Source organism: Triticum aestivum, chromosome 5B, assembly GCF_018294505.1.
Source record: "Triticum aestivum cultivar Chinese Spring chromosome 5B, IWGSC CS RefSeq v2.1, whole genome shotgun sequence".
NCBI lineage: Eukaryota > Viridiplantae > Streptophyta > Magnoliopsida > Poales > Poaceae > Triticum > Triticum aestivum.
The window spans coordinates 626,576,596-626,590,922 of record NC_057807.1 but is presented as its reverse complement, the minus strand read 5'-3'; positions in this window follow the sequence as shown (position 1 = coordinate 626,590,922).

Genomic DNA, 14,327 nt, shown 5'->3' with positions numbered 1-14,327 from the left:
CACGGGGGTTTTGCTTGCCTGACACTTCTAGAGAAGATATAGCTCTTCATCGGTGTCATCGAACTCATCGTCAGAACATCATCTACTAAGAGGGGACAAATACCGGCAACACAGAAGGAAACACAATCAATGCAATGCACAATATGATGCATGATCATGACATGGCAAAATGAGTGTGTTGGCCTAGTGCAACTACAACCAGATGGATTTGGGTCATTTTGAACCAAAGGTTCAATCCCAAACTCAAATTATGAATTTAATTAGTGCCTTATCATGTTTTGATATAAACAACAGGTTTAAGTTGCTTTATCATGCATGAAACCAGTGCAGATGGATAGATTGGATTTTTTTGATCATTTTTCATATATAATTTATCTCATTTGGAGTTACGGTTGATTTTATATGATTTTTAGAAGTTTTGGATATTTTCTGAAATAAATAAATCATTTTGATTTATTTTAATTCCAGAAAATACTTACTGCGTCAGCATGACATAAGGCTGAGGTCAGCAGGTCAACGGGCGGTCCAGGTCAAACTGACCAGTGGGTCCCGTCTGTCAGTAGTTAATTAAACTAACTAAGTTTAGTTAGCGTTTAACTAATACTAACCTAGTTTAGTTAGTGGCCTAGGGCCCACACGTCAGTGACCCAGGGGGTCAAACTGGGTCCACCCGGGGTCAACGGTCAGCGGGGTCAAACTCGCCGGCGACTCGACGCCGGCGAGGCCCGAGACGGCGGCGCGGCTCGGAAATCGCCCACGGGTGTCTAAATGGGCGGCGGAGAGGCTCTACGGGTGCAGCGCGACGAGGCGCGTCTAACGGGGCAAGCGGGAGCAGCTGGGGTGGACCGAAACGACGGCGACGTCGAGCTTTGCGGTGGCCAGAGTTTGGTCAACGGTGGGTTAGGCGATGCAGGGAACGGCAGGAGCCACGGGTGGTCGCGGTCGACTCCTGGGAACGTGCTGAGCACGGTGGCGCGCTCGGTTGCGAGCTTGCACAGCTGTGGCCACGACGGCGACGTGCGGTGGCGGCGGCGGGTGCGGTCGAGCTCGGTGCAGTTACTGTGGTGCTCGAGAGCGAGAACGGGAAGGGGGAGGAGGAAGAGGAGCTCACGGGGAGTGGGTTGAAGCAGACGGCGAGCTCGGGAAGGGGCCGGAGCAAGCGGGGCGGCGATGGCGATCTCGGCGGACCGAGGTTGAAGAAGACGGCGGGGACGGCGATTCGGGGCTTCTGGCATCGCTTGGATCGGTGCAGAAGGCGTAGGCGACGGTGGCGAGCCGATGGATGCGTCGGGGAGGCGAGGAGGTGGCTCAGGGCGCGGCATCGATGAGCGGCGGTGACAGTGGCGCTCGGGCGCGAGAGGGAGAGAGAGCAGAGGAGGGGGGAAGCACGAGAGAGAGTGAGAGCGATCCAGAGGGGGTGCGTGGCGCTGCGAGAGACGTCCAGGGGGGAGGAGGCAGCCAGGCAGGGAGGAGGTGGCCGGCGTGTGGCTGCGCGCCGGGCACGTGCCCCTGCCTACTGGCGCGAGGTGGAAGGCGACAGGGAGGAGGCGGTGGTGGACTGGGCCGGCCAGCTACAGTGTTGGGCCGGTTGGTGGCGCCTGGTAAGTTTATTCTCTCTCTCTTTTATTTTTCTTTTCTATTTCTGTTATTTTGTTTTGATTTATTTAGAACATCAAATCATTTTTATAACTTTCTATAAATTGTGATGTGAGCTCAGGTCTAGCCCAAGTCACATGCAACTTACAAAAATGTTTGAGCTATATTTCTTATATAATAGAAATAAATCCAACTCAAATATGTCATTGATTTAATTCAAAAGGCCCAAAATAAATATTTCAGTCACTCCAAAAATATTGGTTTGCATTTTACCTCATGCCAATATTTTCATAGAATAACAGGAACATTTTCTTGGACTCATTTGATGAGATTTAAATGTTGGTTATTTTTACAGGTCTTCTGAGGCTTTTGAAAATTCCTCAATTCAAATTTCATTAGAATTTAGACATGATGCTCACATGAAGGGCTAGCCTAGTGCATACCAGAACTAGGGATGTGACACTCGACCTCTCTTGTTTTTGTAAATATGATGAGTTCATCATTCCTAATTCAGCCTATTATGAATAAACATGTTTGAAATAACAATTAGAGATTATAGTTGCTTATGCCATGCTAAATTAGCCAGGAGCTTATAATGGTTTACCTTGCGTGCCAACATGTTATTAAAATGGTTCTGATGTGGTATGATAGGGTGGTATCCTCCTTTGAATGATTCGAGTGACTTGACTTGGCACATGTTCACGCATGTAGTTGAAACAAATCAACATAGCCTTAACGATATTTATGTTCATGGTGGATTATATCCTACTCATGCTTGCACTCAGTGTTGATTAATTTTAATGCATGTTCATGACTGTTGTCGCTCTCTTAGTTGGTCGCTTCCCAGTCTTTTGCTAGCCTTCACCTGTACTAAGCGAGAATACTGCTTGTGCATCCAAACTCCATAAACCCCAAAGTTATTCCATATGAGTCCACCATACCTTCCTATATGCGGTATTTACCTGCCGTTCCAAGTAAATTTGTATGTGCCAAACTCCAAACGTTCAAATGAAATTCTGTTTTGTATGCTCGAGCAGCTCATGTATCAACTAGGGTTGTCTGTATCTTCCATGCTAGGTGGGTTATTCTCAAGAGGAGTGGACTCCGCTCCTCATTCATGAGAAAATGGCTGATCGGGATGCCTAGTCCCATGATCAAAAGATCAAATCAAATCGAAATAAATTAAACAAAACTCCCCTAGGATTGTTGCTAGTTGGAGGCACCCGTTGTTTTGGGCAAGCCATGGATTGATGCTTGTTGGTGGTGGGGGAGTATAAACTTTACCATTCTATTTGGGAACCACCTATAATGTGTGTAGCATGGAAGATATCGAGATCTCATAGTTGTTATGTTGACAGTGAAAGTATACCGCTTAAAATGTTATTCATCTCTATTTCAAAATCGAGCTCTGGCACCTCTACAAATCCCTGCTTCCCTCTAAGAAGGGCCTATCTATTTACTTTTATGTTGAGTCATCACCCTCTCATTAAAAAGCACCCGCTGGAGAGCACCGCTGTCATTTGCATTCATTACTATTAGTTTATATTGGGTATGACTTGACTGGATCTCTTTTACCATCAATTACAATGTTTATTCAGTCCTTGATCTTTAAAGGTGCTCTGCATTTATGTTTTGCGGTCTCAGAAAGGGCTAGCAAGATACCATCTTGTTATATCATATCATGATTGTTTTGAGAAAGTGTTGTCATCCGAGTTCTATTATTATTGCTCGCTAGTTGATTATGCCATTGATATGAGTAAACATGATACCTAAGTGTTATTGTGAATATGGTTAGTTCATAATCTTTGTTGGAAACTTGAATGCTGGCTTTACATATTTGCAACAACAAGAGCAAACAGAGTTTGTAAAAGTTTTTCTTTATCACTTTCCGTTTATCAACTGAATTGCTTGAGTACAAGCAAAGGTTTAAGCTTGGGGGAGTTGATACGTCTCCAATGTATCTACTTTTCCAAACACTTTTGCCATTGTTTTGGACTCTAACTTGCATGATTTGAATGAAACTAACCCGAACTGACGTTGTTTTCAGTAGAACTGGCATGGTGTTATTTTTGTGCAGAAATAAAAGTTCTCGGAATGACCTGAAAATCCACGGAGCAACTTTTCAGAATTAATAAAAAATACTGGCGAAAGAAATAGCGTCAGGGGCCCCACACCCTATCCACGAGGGTGGGGGCGCGCCCCCTCCCCCTGGGCATGGCCCCCTGCCTCGTGGGACCCCTAGACATTCACCGACCTCAACTCCAACTCATATTTGCTTTCACGGAGAGAAAAATCAGAGAGAAAGTTTCATCGCATTTTACGATACGGAGCCGCTACCAAGCCCTAATCTCTCTCGGGAGGGCTGATCTGGAGTCATTTCAGGGCTCCGGGGAGGGGGATTTGTCGCTGTTGTCATCATCAACCATCCTTCATCACCAATTTCATGATGCTCACCGCCGTGCGTGAGTAATTTCATCGTAGGCTTGCTGGACGGTGATGGGTTGGATGAGATTTACCGTGTAATCAAGTTAGTTTTGTTAGGGTTTGATCCCTAGTATCCACTATGTTCTGAGATTGATGTTGCTATGACTTTGCTATGCTTAGTGCTTTTCACTAGGGCCCGAGTGCCATGATTTCATATCTGAACCTATTATGTTTTCATGAATATATGTTAGTTCTTGATCCTATCTTGCAAGTCTATAGTCACCTATTATGTGTTATGATCCGACAACCCCGAAGTGACAATAATCGGGATACTTCTCGGTGATGACCGTAGTTTGAGGAGTTCATGTATTCACTATGTGTTAATGCTTTGGTCCGGTACTCTATTAAAAGGAGGCCTTAATATCCCTTAGTTTTCACTAGGACCCCGCTGCCATGGGAGGGTAGGACAAAAGATGTCACGCAAGTTCTTTTCCATAAGCACATATGACTATATTCGGAATACATGCCTACATTACATTGATGAATTGGAGCAAGTCCTGTCACCCTATGTTATAACTATTACATGAGGAATCGCATCCGACATAATTATCCATCACTGATCCAATGCCTACGAGCTTTTCACATATTGCTCTTGCTTTTTTACTTTACCGTTGATGCTATTACAATTACTACAAAACTGCTACTGTTACTTTTGCTACTGTTACCGTTACTTCCATACTACTTTGCTACTAAATACTTTGCTGCAGATACTAAGTTATCCAGGTGTGGTTGAATTGAAAACTCAACTGATAATACTTGAGAATATTCTTTGGCTCCCCTTATGTCGGATCAATAAATTTGGGTTGAAAACTCTACCCTCGAAAACTATTGCGATCCCCTATACTTGTGGGTTATCACCGCCTTTGGTGTATGTGTTGGGTGTAGGAGTGGAGTGAAGCACCGCGAGGAGGGCCGGATCCCAGGGTGCCGGCGGGAGAGCGGCGGCCGTAGCAGGGAGAGCGGCGGCCGCACCAGGGGGCGCGGCGGCGGGGTACCCCCCGAGGCGACGTACATCGCCTGATGAGCGCCGGGGCGGGGGCCGAGTATGCCGGCCGGGACAGGGGCCCGCGGCACGGGTATCGTGTATGCGTGGACCACCCTTGTCTAGGGGTTGGGCGCGGCCGCTCAGGGGGGCGGGGGCAGCTTCTGCTGATGTGGATGCCCCCCCCCCCCGCGGCGATGATCAGGGGCAGGGGGCGGCGGCTGGGGCGCTAGGAAGTAGGAGGTCACTGGCGGCGGTGGAAGCCGCGGTGGCTGCGGAGCCGTGGGTGGCGCGACGCGAGAGGTTCCCGCGGCGAGCGTGATACGTCTCCAACATATCTATAATTTTTGATTGTTCCATCCTATTATATTATCTGGTTTGGATGTTTAATGGGCTTTAATATGCTCTTTTATATTATTTTTGGGACTAACCGATTAACCGGAGGCCCAGTGCCAATTTCCGTTTTTTTGCCTATTTTAGAGTTTTGCAGGAAAGGAATACCAAATGGAGTCCAAACGGAATGAAACCTTTGCGATGATCTTTCTTGGACAGAAAGCAATCCAAAAGACTTGGAGTCGAAGTCTGGACCACCACGAGGAAGCCACGAGGCAGGAGGGCGCGCCCAGGGGGTAGGCACACCCCCACCCTCGTGGGCCCCTCGTAGCTCCACCGATATACTTCTTTCGCCTATATATACTCTTATACCTTAGAAACATCAGGGAGAGCCACGAAACCACTTTTCCACCACCGCAACCTTTTGTACCCGTGAGAACCCATCTTGGGGCCTTTTCCGACGATCTGCCGGAGGGGGAATCAATCACGGAGGGCTTCTACATCAACACCATTGCCTCTCCGATGAAGCGTGAGTAGTTTACCACAGACCTTCGGGTCCATATTTATTAGCTAGATCGCTTCTTCTCTCTCTTTGATTCTCAATACAAAGTTCTCCTCGATGTTCTTAGAGATCTATTATATGTAATACTCTTTTGTGATGTTTTTGCCGAGATCCGATGAATTGTAGATTTATGAACAAGATTATCTATGAATATTATTTGTTTCTTCTCTGAATTCTTATATGCATGATTTGATATCTTTGCAAGTCTCTTCGAATTATCGATTTAGTTTGGCCTACTAGAATTATCTTTCTTGCAATGGGAGAAGTGCTTAGCTTTGGGTTCAATCTTGCGGTGTCCTTTCCCAGTGACAGTAGGGGCAGCAAGGCACGTATTGTATTGTTGCCATCGAGGATAAAAAGATGGGGTTTATATCATATTGCTTGAGTTTATCCCCCTACATCATGTCATCTTGCTTAATGCGTTACTCTATTCTTATGAACTTAATACTCTAGATGCATGCTGGATAGCGGTCGATGTGTGGAGTAATAGTAGTAGATGCAGAATCGTTTCGATCTACTTGACACGGACGTGATGCCTATATTCATGATCATTGCCTTAGATATCTTTATAATTATGCGCAGTTCTATCAATTGCTCGGCGGTAATTTGTTCACCCACCATAATACATGCTATCTTGAGAGAAGCCACTAGTGAAACCTATGGCCCCCGTTTCTCTTTTGTATTATATTACATCTTTTTTATTTACATCGCATCTCATTTACTATTTTGCAATCTTTACTTTCCAATCTATACAACAAAAAATACCAAAAATATTTATTTTACTATCTCTATTAGATCTCACTTTTGCGACTTACCGTGAGGGGATTGACAACCCCTTTATCGCGTTGGTTGCAAGGTTCTTGATTGTTTGTGCAGGTACTAGGTGACTTGTGCGTTGCCTCCTACCGGATTGATACCTTGGTTCTCAAAAATTGAGGGAAATACTTATGCTACTTTGCTGCATCACCCTTTCCTCTTCAAGGAAAAACCAACGCATGCTCAAGAGGTAGCAAGAAGGATTTCTGGCGCCGTTGCCGGCGATCTACGCCAAGTCAAGACATACCAAGTACCCATCATAAACTCTTCTCCCTCTCATTACATTATTTACCATTCGCCTCTCGTTTTCCTCTCCCCCACTTCTAAAACGATTTTTGAAAACTTTTGCCTTTTCTTTTGCCCTTCTTCCGTTCGATCTTGTGTTACCATGTGTCTTCTTTTTGCTTGCATCTTTGCTTGCTAAAAGTTTATGGATCCTCATCCACTCGCTAATCTATTTAAGAGATACAATTATGATGAACCTATTGCTAGTGAGTTGAGTGCACTAGATTATCTTTATGAAGTTTTGCTTGAAATTCATGAATCTAAAAATTGTGATGAAGAAATCTATGAAGTGATTCATGATAGCTCCTTGAATAAAAAGAATGATCACAATGGTTTTACTATAAATTCTGTTTGTGTCAATTGTGCTAATAACATGCAAAACCCTAATCTTGGGGATGCTAGTTTTGCTATGTCCACTACTTGTTGCAATGATCATGATTGGGATGATTCTTCTTATAATCTTGAAAATTTATTTAGGCCCCGTGATAAATATGAAATTGATAATAATGTTTGCAATAATATTGAAAGTGGGTTTGAGAGAGTGTCAACTTTAGATCCCACATATTTGGAGGATGTTCAATCTTATGAAATTTTTGATAAAAGTGGGTTTGGAGAGGTCACGACTTTATTTTATGATAGTCCCACTATTTGGAAAGAGTGTCAACTTTGCATGCATGAGGATCATGAAGAGAAAAATGTATGTGATAGTTATATTGTTGAATTTGATTATGATCTCACATGTAATTATTATGAGAGAGGGAAATATGGTTATAGAAATTTTCATGTTACTAAATTACTTCTTGTTATGTTGTGATTGCTATTGTTTCTTTTCGCTTCCTTGCATATGCTAGTTTTTGCTTGCCTTGATAATTTTTTTGCGTATAAGATGCCTATGCATAGGAAGTATGTTAGACTTAGATGTGTTTTTCACGTGTTTTATGATGCTCTCTTTGTGCTTCAATTCTTGTCTTTCATGAGAGCATCATTGAAATCTCTTTGCCTAGCTAGGGGCGTTAAACGATAGCGCTTGTTGGGAGGCAACCCGATTTTATTTTTGTTCTTTGCTTTTTGCTACTGTTTAGTAATAAATAATTCATCATGCTACTGTTATGATTGTGTTTTTTGTGTTTTAATTAGTGTTTGTGCCAATTAAAGCCTTTAGGATCTTATTGGATGATAGTTGTTTGATCTTGCTGAAAAAGACAGAAACTTTGTGCTCACGAAAATAATTTTCATAAATCACAGAAAAGAGATTTTGCCCTGATTCTTTTTTATAAGATTAATAGACAAATTACCCTGGTCTTCCTAATTTGGTAATTTTTTTGGAGTTCCATAAGTATTTGAACGTTATAGATTGCTAAAGACTGTTTTGTTTTTGACAGATTCGGCTTTTCGTGTGTTGTTTGCTTATTTTGATGAATCTATGAGTAGTATCGGGGGGTATGAACCATAGAGAAGTTGGAATACAGTAGGTTTAACACCAATATAAATAAAGAAAGAGTTAATTACAGTACCTTAAAGTGGTGGTTTATTTTCTTATACTAACGGAGCTCATGAGTTTTCTCTTGAGTTTTGTGTTGTGAAGTTTTCAAGCTTTTTGGTAAAGATTTGATGGATTTTGAAATAAGGAGTGGAAAGGGCCTGAGCTTGGGGATGCTCAAGGCACCCCAAGGTAAAATTCAAGGACAAGCAAAAGCCTAAGCTTGGGGATGCCCCGGAAGGCATCACCTCTTTCGTCTTCGTCTATCGATAACATTACTTGAGGCTATATTTTTATTCACCACATGATATGTGTTTTGCTTGGAGTGTTTTGTATGATTTGAGTCTTTGCTTTTTAGTTTACCACAATCATCCTTGCTATACACACCTTTTGGGAGATACACGCATGAAACGTAATTTATTAGAATACTCTATGTGCTTCACTTATATCTTTTGAGCTAGATAATTTTGCTCTAATGCTTCATTTATACCTTTTTAGAGCATGGTGTTGGTTTTATTTTATAGAAATTATTGATCTCTCATGCTTCACTTATATTATTTTGAGAGTCTTTTAGAACAGTATGGTAATTTAGTTTGGCTATAAAACTAGTACTAATATGATGGGCGTCCAAGATGGGTATAATAAAAACTTTCATATAAAGTGCGTTGAATACTATGAGAAGTTTGATTCTTAATGATTGTTTTGAGATATGAAGATGGTGATATTAGAGTCATGCTAGTAGAGTAGTTGTGAATTTGAGAGATACTTGTGTTAAAGTTTGTGATTCCCGTAGCATGCACGTTGTTGGAAATATGCCCTAGAGGCAATAATAAATTGGTTAGTATTATTATATTTCCTTGTTCATGATAATCGTTTATTATCCATGCTATAATTGTATTGATAGGAAACTCAGATACATGTGTGGGTACATAGACAACACCATGTCCCTAGTAAGCCTCTAATTGACTAGCTCGTTGATCAATAGATGGTTACGGTTTCCTGACCATGGACATTGGATGTCGTTGATAACGGGATCACATCATTAGGAGAATGATGTGATGGACAAGACCCAATCCTAAGCCTAGCACAAAGATCGTAGTTCATATGCTAAAGCTTTCCTAATGTCAAGTATCATTTCCTTAGACCATGAGATTTTGCAACTCCCGGATACCGTAGGAATGCTTTGGGTGTACCAAACGTCACAACGTAACTGGGTGGCTATAAAGGTGCACTACAGGTATCTCCGAAAGTGTCTGTTGGGTTGGCACGAATCGAGACTGGGATTTGTCACTCCGTGTAAACGGAGAGGTATCTCTGGGCCCACTCGGTAGGACATCATCATAATGTGCACAATGTGACCAAGGGGTTGATCACGGGATGATGTGTTACGGAACGAGTAAAGAGACTTGCCGGTAACGAGATTGAACAAGGTATCGGTATACCGACGATCGAATCTCGGGCAAGTACAATACCGTTAGACAAAGGGAATTGTATACGGGATCGATTGAGTCCTTGACATCATGGTTCATCCGATGAGATCATCGTGGAACATGTGGCAGCCAACATGGGTATCCAGATCCCGCTGCTGGTTATTGACCGGAGAACGTCTCAGTCATGTCTACATGTCTCCCGAACCCGTAGGGTCTACACACTTAAGGTTCGATGACGCTAGGGTTATAAAGGAAGTTTGTATGTGGTTACCGAATGTTGTTCGGAGTCCCGGATGAGATCCCGGACGTCACGAGGAGTTCCGGAATGGTCCGGAGGTAAAGATTTATATATGGAAAGTTGTTGTTCGGGTTCCGGAAAAAGTTTGGGTTTTTTCGGTATTGTACCGAGAAGCTTCCAGAAGGTTACGGAGGATTCCGGAGGGGTCCGGAGGTCCGGGAATTGTTCCACCACGTCCAATACAGTAGCATGGGCTGTAGGGGGGCGCCCTAGCCTTAATGGGCCAGGGGCACCAGCCCCCCCAAGGCCCATGCGCATGGGAGGGGAAAACCCTAAAGGGGAGGGCCTCCACTTGACTTGGGAGGCACTCCTCCCCCCCTTGGACGCCGCCCCCAACCCTAGATGGGATCTAGGGGGGCCGGCCCCCTCTTACCCCCACCTATAAATAGTGGAGGGGTGGGAGGGCAGCCGCACGACAAGTTCTGGCGCAGCCCTCCCCCTCTCCCAAGTACTCCTCCTCTCCCGCGGTGCTTGGCGAAGCCCTGCAGGATTGCCACGCTCCTCCACCACCACCACGCCGTTGTGCTGCTGCTGGATGGAGTCTTCCTCAACCTCTCCCTCTCTCCTTGCTGGATCAAGGCGTGGAAGACGTCACTGGGCTGTACGTGTGTTGAACGCGGAGGTGCCGTCCGTTCGGCACTAGGATCTCCGGTGATTTGGATCACGACGAGTACGACTCCTTCAACCCCGTTCTCTTGAATGCTTCCGCTTAGTGATCTACAATGGTATGTAGATGCACTCTCCTTCCCCTCGTTGCTAGTTTCTCCATAGATAGATCTTGGTGACACATAGGAAAATTTTGAATTTCTGCTACGTTCCCCAACAGTGGTATCAGAGCTAGGTCTATTGCGTAGATTCTTTGCACGAGTAGAACACAAAGTAGTTGTGGGCGTTGATTTTGTTCAATATGCTTACCATTACTAGTCCAATCTTGTTTCGACGGTATTGTGGGATGAAGCGGCCCGGACCGACCTTACACGTACTCTTACGTGAGACAGGTTCCACCGACTGACATGCACTTGGTGCATAAGATGGCTAGCGGGTGCCAGTCTCTCCCACTTTAGTCGGAACGGATTCGATGAAAAGGGTCCTTGTGAAGGGTAAATAGCAATTGGCATATCACGTTGTGGTTTTGCGTAGGTAAGAAACGTTCTTGCTAGAAACCCATAGCAGCCACGTAAAACATGCAAACAACAATTAGAGGATGTCTAACTTATTTTTGCAGGGTATGCTATGTGATGTGATATGGCCAAGAAGAATGTGATGAATGATATGTGATGTATGAGATTGATCATGTTCTTGTAATAGGAATCACGACTTGCATGTCGATGAGTATGACAACCGGCAGGAGCCATAGGAGTTGTCTTTATTTATTGTATGACCTGCGTGTCATTGAATAACGCCATGTAATTACTTTACTTTATTGCTAACCGGTAGCCATAGTAGTAGAAGTAATAAGTTGATGAGACAACTTCATGGAGACACGATGATGGAGATCATGACGATGGAGATCATGGTGTCATGCCGGTGACGATGATGATCATGGAGCCCCGAAGATGGAGATCAAAAGGAGAAATATGATATTGGCCATATCATGTCACTATTTGATTGCATGTGATGTTTATCATGTTTATACATCGACGGTAGTAAATAAGATGATCCCTCATTAAAATTTCAAGAAAATGTTCCCCCTAACTGTGCACCGTTGCGAAAGTTCATCGTTTTGAAGCACCACGTGATGATCGGGTGTGATAGATTCTTACGTTGACATACAACGGGTGTAAGACAGATTTACACACGCGAAATACTTAGGTTAACTTGATGAGCCTAGCATGTACAGACATGGCCTCGGAACACAAGAGACCAAAAGGTCGAGCATGAGTCATATGGTAGATACGATCAACATGAAGATGTTCACCGATGATGACTAGTCCGTCTCACGTGATGATCGGACACGGCATAGTTGACTCGGATCATGTAATCACTTAGATGACTAGAGGGATGTCTATCTGAGTGGGAGTTCATGAGATGAACTTAATTATCCTGAACATAGTCAAAAGATATTTGCAAATTATGTCGTATGCTCGCGCTTTAGTTCCACTTTTTAGATATGTTCCTAGAGAAAATATAGTTGAAAGTTGACAGTAGCGATTATGCGGACAGTAGATAACTTATGTCCTTAATGCACCGCTCAGTGTGCTGAACCCCAAACTTAGTCTGTAGATGTTGCGAACATCGGACATGCACGTTTTGATAACTACGTGATAGTTCAATTAAACGGTTTAGAGTTGAGGCACCAAAGACGTTTTCGAAACGTCGCGGAACATATGAGATGTTTCGAGGGCTGAAATTGGGATTTCAGGCTCGTGCCCACGTCAAGAGGTATAAGACCTCCGAAGATTTTCTTAGCCTGCAAACTAAGGGAGAAAAGCTCAATCGTTGAGCTTGTGCTCAGATTGTCTGAGTGCAACAATCACTTGAATCGAGTGGGAGTTGATCTTCCAGATGAGATAGTGATGTTTCTCCAAAGTCATTGCCACCAAGCTGCTAGAGCTTTGTGATGAACTATAACAAATCAGGGATAGATATGATGATCCTTGAGATATTCACGATGTTTGACACCACGAAAGTAGAAATCAAGAAGGAGCATCAATTGTTGATGGTTAATGAAACCACTAGTTTCAAGAAGGGCAAGGGCAAGAAGGGGCACTTCATGAAACGGCAAATCAGTTGCTGCTCCAGTGAAGAAACCCAAGGTTGAACCCAAACCCGAAACTAAGTGCTTCTGTAATAAGGGGAACAGCCACTGGGGCAGAATTACCCTAGATACTTGGTAGATAAAAAGGCTGGCAAGGTCGATAGAAGTATATTGGATATACATTATGTTAATGTGTACTTTACTAGTACTCCTAGTAGCACCAGGGTATTAGATACCGGTTCGGTTGCTAAGTGTTAGTAACTCGAAATAAAAGCTACGGAATAAACGGAGACTAGCTAAAGGTGAGCTGACGATATGTGTTGGAAGTGTTTCCAAGTTTGATGTGATCAACCATCGCACGCTCCCTCTACCATCAAGATTAGTATTAAACCTGAATAATTGTCATTTGGTGTTTGCGTTGAGCATAGACATGATTGGATTATGTCTATCGCAATACGGTTATTCATTTAAGGAGAATAATGGTTACTCTATTTATTTGAATAATACCTTCAATGGTCTTGCACCTAAAGGAATGGTTTATTGAATCTCGATCGTAGTGATACACATTTTCATGCCAAAAGATATAAGATAGTAATGATAGTACCACTTACTTGTGGCACTGCCATGTAAGTCATATTGGTATAAAACGCATGAAGAAGCTCCATGTTGATGGATCTTTGGACTCACTCGTTTTTGAAAAGTTTGAGACATGCGAACCATGTCTATTGGTGTATACGCATGAAGAAACTCCATGCAGATGGATCATTTGGACTCACTTGATTTTGAATCACTTGAGACATGCAAATCATACCACATGGGCAAGATGACTGAAAAGCCTCGTTTTCAGTAAGATGGAACAAGATAGCAACTTGTTGGAAGTAACACATTTTGATGTGTGCAGTCCAATGAGTGCTGAGGCATGCAGTGAATATCGTTATGTTCTTACTTCATGGATGATTTAAGTAGATACTGAGTATATTTACTTGATGAAACACAAGTCTGAATTATTGAATGGTTCAAGTAATTTCAGAGTGAAGTTGAAGATCATCGTGACAAGAGGATAAAATGTCTATGATATGATCATAGAGATGAGTATCTGATTTACGAGCTTTGGCACGCAATTAAGACATTGTGGAAATTGTTTCACAATTAATACCGCCTGGAACACCATAGTGTGATGGTGTGTCCGAACATCATAGTTGCACCCTATTGGATATGGTGCATACCATGATGTCTCTTATCGAATTACCACTATCGTTCATGGGTTAGGCATTAGAGACAACCGCACTCACTTTAATAGGGCACCACGTAATTTCATTGAGACGACACCGTTTGAACTGTGGTTTGGAGAAACCTAAGTTGT